The sequence below is a fragment of the Crinia signifera genome, chromosome 5 (genome assembly GCF_055691185.1).
Source record: "Crinia signifera chromosome 5, ASM5569118v1, whole genome shotgun sequence".
NCBI classification, from domain to species: Eukaryota; Metazoa; Chordata; class Amphibia; order Anura; family Myobatrachidae; genus Crinia; species Crinia signifera.
Genome location: NC_139221.1, coordinates 141,952,744 through 141,962,677, shown reverse-complemented (window position 1 = coordinate 141,962,677; position 9,934 = coordinate 141,952,744). Strand labels below are relative to the sequence as shown.

At 39.2% G+C, this 9,934-nt stretch overlaps 1 protein-coding gene across 3 annotated transcripts in view; it reads right to left on the bottom strand.

Moving 5' to 3' along the window:
* The window catches only part of CDH12 (cadherin 12), an 849,072-nt gene that overhangs the window by 484,434 nt on the left and 354,704 nt on the right, over positions 1-9,934 (bottom strand). The gene's annotated exons all lie outside the window — the stretch shown is intronic.

The window sequence follows — 9,934 nt, the reverse complement described above, 5'->3', positions numbered from 1 at the left end:
GGAGTATGCTATGAGATGTGTGACATGGCTGCTGTAGAATTCAGTTATAGTAGCCCTCTTGTTCACTTAATAAATCACCTCCAACAAGTTTCCCCACCTTACTTTTGCTCTAAGCAGCTTCCTCAGGGAGAAAAAAAGTATTAAAAACTTATATTGGAAAGGATGTTGGTGAATAACTCAATCCTCTGTGACTGTACCGTTCTATTTTTATTTTTCTGACTTTGGGATATTGAGCTACCAAAATTAGAACAGTAGCAATCAACAGTAAATTTGGTTATTCACAACTGAGTCTGGCCATATTGAAATTTAATAATTTATACTCTATCGGCTCTCTATAGTGCAGGGTCTTATTCTTTGTTGTATCTGTTTTTTTATAGCTGCATGTGTATGAATCCCTACTTTGAAAAAGCTACAGCCTAGTAGTGAAACACGTCAGTTGTTTACTACGTCACATTCTCCAGGATTGGATTGGAACTTATCGAGAGATGCCCCCACTCCCTTCCACCTTGTCCTTCTATATTGGGGAATTCCAGCAGGACCCATTATGGCCCCCCCAACAAACCCTTAGTACTTGGATACCCCCAGGTGAATATATCCACTCATACCACCTCCAAGTGGATGTTCTCCATCTCTGCACAATTTTGCCCACATCTTGGATCCTCCAGTGAAACCTCCAGTGAACCACTTGACGGTTCTGTAACCCCACCGATTCCTCCAGCGGCACCAGATCGAGAACCGTATAACTAGAGAGGACCTGGTATTACCCTTTTTACCCCATTTCACTACCGGTGGGTCTACCTACCCCAACAGACTCCTGCAGCGGAACCAGGATTGGGATACTGTACAACTAGAGAGGACTAGAGTGGCCATCTCAGTCTCCTGACGTTAATATCATTGAGCCACTCTGGGAGATCTCAAACGTGCTGTTCATGCAAGACAGCCCAAGAATTTACAGGAACTGGAGGCTTTTTTACCAAGAAGAATGGACAGCTTTACCATCTGATAAAATAAAGAGCCTCATCCACAACTACAACAAAAGACTTCAAGATGTCATTGATGTTAAAGGGGGGCAATACATGGTATTAAGAACTGGGGTTTGTCAACTTTTGATGACAGTCATTTTGGTAGTTTCTGTTGCATTATGATTTAAAAAGAGTAAACACAGTTGTTTGACAATAAATGGCTTCACCCAACCACTTACCATGAGTGAAAGTAAATTTTGTGAGTTATCATTCATATTCTCTGAAAAATGGCCAACAAATCACAAATTCTGCTAGGGTATGTAAACTTATGAGCACAACTGTATATACTGTAACACTTGTTCCTCATGGAACCAGTGTATACACACATGCCTACGAATAGTCACAAGCACACTATTTGCACCAGGAGCATCGCATTTTCCATGAATAGCAATGTAAGAAATATAATTAATAAGATGATGATCCAGAAGACAAACAATATATCATTTCAGCTGTTGGAAAATGTGTCAACCCAATATGTCTGTGAACAGCATCGATACTGGAGCACAATCATTTACTAAAAACCTTTCAGAATATGGTCTGATGATGCAAGGCAGGGCACCCATGAGATCAGTAACAGGTTTGTGCTATCCTCTGACATGCCACATACAAGTTAATGTACACCGAGACAGAAGAACCATTTGTGATAAACATGGTGCCAAAAGGTCCCATGGTGTGGTGGGTATCAAAGTGGCAATAATGCCAATCCTCTGGCAATGGTAACACATCCCTTATTACAGTCCTAGTGGTTGACAAATCCTTTTGCTTACTGATTCTGTAATGAGCACATTTTTAATTGCAATGTCACATCTTATGTGCAGTACAACATAAACTATACTGATACTTAAAAACAGGTAGAGTCACTGAATACAGTACTATTTAATTATCATAGAAACAGATATACCATTACCTTTTGGGCATAATAAATGTGTCCTGCAGTACCTCCATAATATCCCCACCTCAGCTCCTGTCATGAAGTCATACATGCCAGCCACCCGCATGAGATGCAGTCCCATCTGGAGGTGTTTCCTGCCTCCAGGACTGCCAGACGGGGCTGTAATAAGCAGAAAGTTGGCAAATGCAGTCCATAGAAGCAGCAGGTTTGCACATGTGCAGTAACGTCTCTGCTACTGCGCACGCATGGGGTACCTAGCACCTGTCAGCTACTTTGCATACAGTATATGCTGGGACCCAGTTGGTGGCGGGAACCTGGCAGTGGTGGCAAGGCAATGAAAGCCACCCTCCTCCACCCTGGTAGAGCTGCCATTGTTAAACACTATGTGGTCGACAATCCAATGGAAAAACCAAAGGTCACTATATTTTGGAATTTTTTATTGAATTTCCATGTTAAACTAATACCACTTACTGTCATTGTATAGAGAAAGTGGAACTTATGCATCAAGTGAATAATGTAATAATTAACCACATAATGGATTTAAGCCTCATCACGTTGATATATTGTATGCTACACGTGTTACTTTCATCATTATTCTTTGATAGTTTTGGTCATATTCTCTTAATAGTATTTCTAAAGGTTCTTCATCTTAAAAGATGTAGTTAAACACAATACAGAATAGACTTTTGAGAACAGAACATGCAGTAATAACAATCATCATCTCAGCAGGGAATAATAATGTTTTTTTGAAACACTTTGGCTATAACATATATGTCTTTCATGTTCACCATTTTTAAAATTCTCTTCAATATATATACTTTATACTGTATCTGTTAACAGTATGAAATTTTGAAATTCAAGATAACAACAGAATAGAAGACTATGTAACCCATTAGGATTATGCTTATTGCATAGAGCACTCCCCATGATATAATACAATCTGTTTCCCAGAGAATCTATTTATCCTGTGCAAGCATGTTTCCACTGGTCAAGGGTAATAGCACGCACACATTTATATGTTGCATCACTGCATATTGAAACTAGTTATAGGAATAGCTAATCGATGTGCATGTGTGTGCGTTTGTGTGTTTTAACTAATGAGACTGAGATGGACACCAGACTTTCTTACGCAATTTTAATATATTTAAATATTGTCCTTTTTATTTTAATGAAATGGCCTTATGTGTATCTGCACATACACTGTACCACACAAATGTAACAAGAAGATTAAGAGATGTGGGATTAAATATATATAGTTGTGGTCAAAATCCCAGAAGTCGGGATCCAACAGTCAGAAAATCATCAGTGGGATCCCAATGGTCAGAATCCTTACACAACCCAGAGGTAAATTCTGAGGTTAGGGGTAGGTTTAAGCCAGGGGTAGCCAACTCCAGTCCTGGAGAACTACCAACAGTTCACGTTTTCCAGGTCACCTCCCAGATACACAGGTACACTCATTACTGACTAACACATTTTAAAAGATCCACAGGTAGAGCTCAATGCTTCACTTGTGATTCTGTGAGGAGACATGGAAAACGTTAACTGTTGGTAGCTCTCGAGGACTGGAGTTGGCTACCCCTGGTTTAAGCACTAGGGGGAGAATTAGAGTAAGGTGGCAGGGGTTGGTGGAGGCTAGGGGTAGGCTGCAGATGGAGTGGTTTAGGGTACAAAATACTTATTGGCATGTGTCCATATTCTGGTCATGAAGATCTACTGTTGGTTTTCCAGCTGCCAGGATACTGACTTTTGAGATTTTGTACCCAACCCAGTATAACAGCCTAAGATTTTAAGAACCCTGTGGGATTTCTGAGATTAAAGGCCCCCATACATTAGGCCAACTTGTCCCTAGGACAAGTCGGACCCAATTCTTCTGCGAGCTGCCCGGCAGCTCCCCGGGAGGCTCACTTACAATTTGGCACTTGATGAGCCAATTTTTACATGTCATAAATCACTTGCGATGAGGTGCTTGAAAAAGGGACACTGTCCCGAGACATGTTGGTTAAAGGAAGCTGATTACTGTTTTTATTCATTCAGGGAAGGATTAAGGGTAAGATTTGTGTTTGGCTTGAGATCTAAAGCACTGGAACTTATCCGGATCAAGCCCATTGGCAGACATTTTTCAACCAGAACATAAACATTGGCTTTGTAAAAAAAAAAAATATATATATATATATATATATATATGTTATATTGTCTAGAATACATTTTTTACAATGAAAAAGTGAAAGATACCTTTTATACGCTTGGACAACAACAATGACCATGAATATGGGTACGCCACCCACCCTGTTATTTAAAGAAACCGTTATATGTATAACCCTAGCTTTGACTGAGTAAGTTAGGTATGCACTCTCAGTCTATGCATTACATCATCAAAGTGAGGAAACTCTACAGGAATACACATTGTTGTGTTTTTCGTTTGTGTTTCGTTTAGGTACGCTGAACATTGAGAGATTGAAGATCCAGTAGCAGAGGGAGGAGAATTTTGTGAACACCAGACCCTCAATAAAAGGAAGTATTACATCCTAGATCCCCTGTGTGTCCACACTAGGGAAGCGCTCAGTTAGGTCTACCACCCCCCATTTCTTTCTATTAGCTTTAGAAGCCTTGAAGGTTAGGCTTTAGATTCGCCTACAAGCAGCACCCTATAGGAGCGCACGAGAAATTCCCTACACCATAAATTAATAATTAGGAAAACTTGTTGACAAGAAAATTATTTATTTACAATAGGTCAATGCTTAGATTAATAATGTAAGAGCTGAAATGTCACTTACAGTAAGTTAATGTTAATGTACAGTAAATAGATCATCAAGTTGTAAGACAGATCTGTGACTGACATTTTCATCATTATTCAATACAGATGACATTTACAATGGAACATATTAAGGCTAGGAATATTTTTTATGTACAAAATCTTCCTTTAAACACCAAAACTGTCTTTCTGCTACAGGCATTGTTATTTCTATCATTTCCGCAGCCCACTCTGCCTCCCAAAATCATACACGGATATGTTATTCTCTACTTGGATATATTTAATGATGGGGGAGAAATGTTTGGCTCATCTAAATGATTTCTGCTCAGCTAACCTAATTCCATTATCCGTTAGTCATGTTTACAGCATACTGACAGCTAATAACTCAGGCGGAACTCTGTAACCATTTTTAATCTTACTCTTCATCCAAGTCAGTGCTCAAAGTGCTTTGCTTCCTTGATTATTAAGGATCATGCGCACATATCTTGTCAGCTTTCAGTTCATGGAATCTGAATAAGCCACAAGGTCAAATTTTTCAAACCAACTTTGCAGATTGACATATGATAATTACAAGTACCTATCAAAAACGATTTGAATTATCTGAGACGTAGCACCTCAGACATTAACATTTGCTCTTCAAGCTTATAAAGAAAAAAATGAATGACATAATCTTAACTGTTAATGTAATAGCAGTGCCTGAATGACAGAATGTTCTTTTTACTTGCTACAATTTGATAATCGTGATACAATTTCGATAACTGCTGTAAGCTAAAACTTGTAATGCATATTGTCCATGTTGTAATTATATACTATAATGTTGCTTCTGCTTGTTATGTATTCCTCATGTATGTATGTGTACTGTATATTATTTTTTTGTAAAATGTTACATTTCCAATTCATTTCCATTTGACTCGGTATTTATGATTCAAGTTTCATACCAAGATGGATTTGAATTTGACAGTGTTATTAGTTTGTGCCATTTTTTATGATGTTGTCAGCTTTTATTTCTCAGACAATAAGGGAAACGTGAATATTGTTAGGATCAGATATGCAATGACATATGACAAACTCATGCTTATTGTTATCACAGTGTACTTATACATATGGCTTACATATGGAACTTTGTGTTTTAAATGAACCCTGATTCACAGAATGGTAAATGTGGGAATCTGAAGGATCAGTGTAACATTTGTCCTTGTAGCAGGTCAGCTTTAAAAGAATACCTTAAATTGACTTCAGATTGTTTTAGTTAGTGTTAAAATAGAGGTCAACATGATTATATGAACCCCCTCATTAATATACTATGAAAATAACAATGACTAAATTATACTGTAGGGAGGAAGACATATTTCTAAATGTACATATTTCTAAATAATTCCATCCTAAATTCACCCCCACTGGTAAAAGATCACTGGGGCATAACCCCCCTCACCCCCAATGCCAATGGGCCTCCACTATTTAGTGAACCCCCTCCCTATGGGGTACATTTACTACAATGGGAGATACTGTATATTGCAGATTGGATGTTGCTATGGGCAGCCAGTCAGATTATATCTATTATCTTCTAGAAGATGCTAAAAAATAAATAAAAAGCAGAATATGATTGGTTGTTGTGGGCAACATCCCATTTTCAATAGAACTTACTATCTTATTAAATTTCCCGCATGTGTCTACAGTATATCGTTTTTTTTGTTGTTTTTTTGTTTTTTTTTTAAATATATACAAACTGTGGGCATTATACACCCTCTTTACACTCCCTTTGCCCATGGATACCCCACTCCATGGTAACCCCTTCCCTAACCTGTTTGCAAAGCAAAGCAGGGCGTAACTGACAAGGGTGACTGATCCTCCGTACCCCATGGTGCAGCTGATCTCTGAACATGCAGATATCAGCATAGATATGCTGAATGAGGGAACAATGTTGCCCTCCCAGCATGTTAAATTGCAACACATGTGCAAATTTCACTCGCAGTGCATTCTGGGAAATGATTTTTGTAATGATGTCGGCCCCCTGGGAGTGACTGTCTTGTCCATTATTATTTTTTGTTTATTATAACTAACCATACATACCGTTTTATAACTTTTTGTAACATAATATGTATTAAATGGTTTAAACACATAAATAAAACACATTTTCAAGAACTAATTTTTTTCCAGTGGAAAGAAATGTATTTTCTTATTACAATGTATATTGACTAGGCTAGGATTCATTTTATCTTCTGCTAAATGTACCGTATTTATCGGCGTATAACACGCACAGGCGTATAACACGCACCTTCATTTTAAAAGGGAAATCTCAGGAAAAAAAGTTAATATATACCGGTAAATATGTATACAGATAAAGCAGAAGCCAGAGAAATTCACTCATCATTTCCCCCCCCCCGCCCCCCCCAGCCCCCAGGTTTATTACAGTGTTATTACAGTGTTTATTAGCATACAGCATTTATTAACATACTGGATTTTACTAGATAGTAGCAGGGCAGCACAGTTCTCCTTCTCCTCCTCCAGGCTACAGCCAGCGCTTGGGAAGGCTGATGACGCTGCTGTAGCCAGGGAGGAAGGAGTCACTGTGCAGGGAGGAGCTTTAAGTGTGCTGCTGCTGCTCATCGTCGGGTCCTCGCAGCAGCAGCACGAGAACACGCGCTTAGTAGGCGCCGTGGATGACTGGATGACTGCGCGCATAACAGCACTGGCATTACAGGTACCGTCGGGTTAAATTACCGCCGTATAGCACGCATATCGGCGTATAACACGCACCCATCTTTTCCCCCTGTTTTCAGGGGGAAAAAAGTGCGTGTTATACGCCGATAAATACGGTATATGAATTCATTAATTTCACTCTCCTTAATACCTGCAGCCATATTTAACTACAGTAGGCCCATTTTACATACATACATACAAATCAGGCAGTTTCTATTTTGTACATAAGCTGTATGCACAGGTGCAGATCTAAAAAAAATTACAGGGGAGGTACCCAAAAAATAAAAGGAGGTGCCTTTGTGTGATGGTGAGTGTGCGGGGACTGGTCAGGTGGATGACAATAAGTGTGCGGGGACAGGTCTGGTGGATGATGATGAGTTTGGGAACAGGTCTGGTGGGTGACGGTGAGTATGCGTGGATAGGTCTGGTGGTTGTCGGTGAGAGTGCAGAGATAGGTCTGAAGATGATGGTAAGTATACAGGGATAGGTCTGGTGGGTATCATTGAGTGTGTGGGGACCAGTCTGGTGGGTGATGGTGAGTGTACATGGGTGAGATGGTGAGTGTGCAGGAAAATTGTGTGTTTTTTGTTACAGAACCCCACTTTTTTCATTCTATAGAGACTATTTTGTGTGGTTTTAACTACAGTGACCAAGTCATTTTCTTGTTATAGTCCAGTCTTTTTTTTGTGGTGCTCCACCTGTTTTTTGTGTCTCCTCATCTACTGTCACCTTTTTTTTATTACGATGGCCAACCCTCCTTTTGTCTGTCCATCTACTTCTTTTCTTCATGTCTCCTTCCGTTCTTTTTACTCACAGCAGCTTGTTTGTTTTTAGTTGCTCCTCTGTGTGGACACACAAAACTGCAAGGTCCTTGGATGCAGCACTGTTACCTCAGCAATCTGCCTTCAACTTTGGTGTACTTCCAGTGCAGGGACAGGATGAGCCAATTATGTGGGAGTCAAAGCTCCAACTGGTGCCCAGACACACACCACCAGCTTTTCTCACCTTTGTTTTGCCTCTAGAAGTCACGGGCTGTCATCACTAATACCAGCAGGAATATGCGGCTGCTGCTTTCAGCTCTCCCCATGCGGCTATGATTGTTGACAGCCCGTGGGTCCTAGAGGAGCAATAAAGGTGAGGAGAGTGGGTGTGCAGGATGGGCAGGGAGCTCCAATGAAAATAATGATAAATATATATTTTAAATGACATGGCGTCATTGGGGGCACATGCATGAGTGCCCGCCTAAATCCGCCACTGAGTATGCATCTAGAACAACTGACAAAATGCTTGCATTTCTCCATTTTATTATGATACTGTTGTTTAAAGTCAAGGTTACATACAATGATTAGATCCATTGATGTTCCCAGCTAATCATACATCTAAATTATAAAAAAAAGTGTCTTAAGTTTCTTTCTAGGCTACATTTATATCTGACAATGCTAACACAGAAGGGAAACAAATCAATTCAACAAATTTGCTATTTAACCACAATTTGTACGGTGCCAATCAATGTACGTTTTATTAATTATCAGATGAATACCTCAAAAAGCCCAAAAATCATGCACAAATGGGACAGAAAATATGAGATTACATACAGTAATATATATTATGCAGTCAAAGTGAAACCCAGGGAGACAATAAAAAAGCTAGATCCTCATACATTTCATCACAAATAATTCCTAATTCTCTGAGAGTGCTTAAGTCTGAAATCAAACTATTATCCTAGTCAAAGTGAATTTGCTATAATATTATTTTAACCCTTAGCACGGTTTGAGATTTGGATGCATATTTATTAAAATCAGTAGAATATTAATGACTCCACCATTATCATCTTGGACATAAAACTACCCATATAAGATAGTTTTAGAATGTACATGATTACTCTCTGTAAAATATAAAAAGCAGAAGTGCTGTATACAAATATGCCCAGCCTTATCCTTGCCATGAGTCACAAGTGTGTATGCATCACAATTACTGTACAACTATCATTGCCTGCGTGCTCACTCACAGAAGTGTATACACTATGTAATCTAAAAGAATGTGTTATTATAACACAAATAGCAGCGCTGGCAGCAAATTAATATTGGTATTGTCTGTCTTGAAAATAAGTAACAATTTATTAATATAAAACACAATGCAGAAGTAATATACTGTATATACACACATTAGGTATATCAACATTTGTCACACAAGTATCTAAAACTGGTATGGCTTTTGGTAGTAGTATGATAGGAGTGCATCCATAAGGTTAATTTGGCCAGATCCTCTATCATTGAATCCTTTTAACAAAGATCCACATGTAACTGGATCGGTTTTTAATTTAAAAATCTAACCACTAGAGGAATTGTTGGGGGTCTTAATTTGCTGTGCAATTATCCTCACAATAGGCCTTATTCTGATCGGTGTGGCCGGATCCGAATATGCGGCCAGGACCGTGCGTGCGAAACCCCGCCTTCCATACGGATCGCCAACTCCGTCCGTACGCGGTAAGAAGCGGGCCGAACGGACTGCACATGTATTTTTCATGGAATACACCTCCTCCATCTCAGGGAACCTCCCCCATCATTC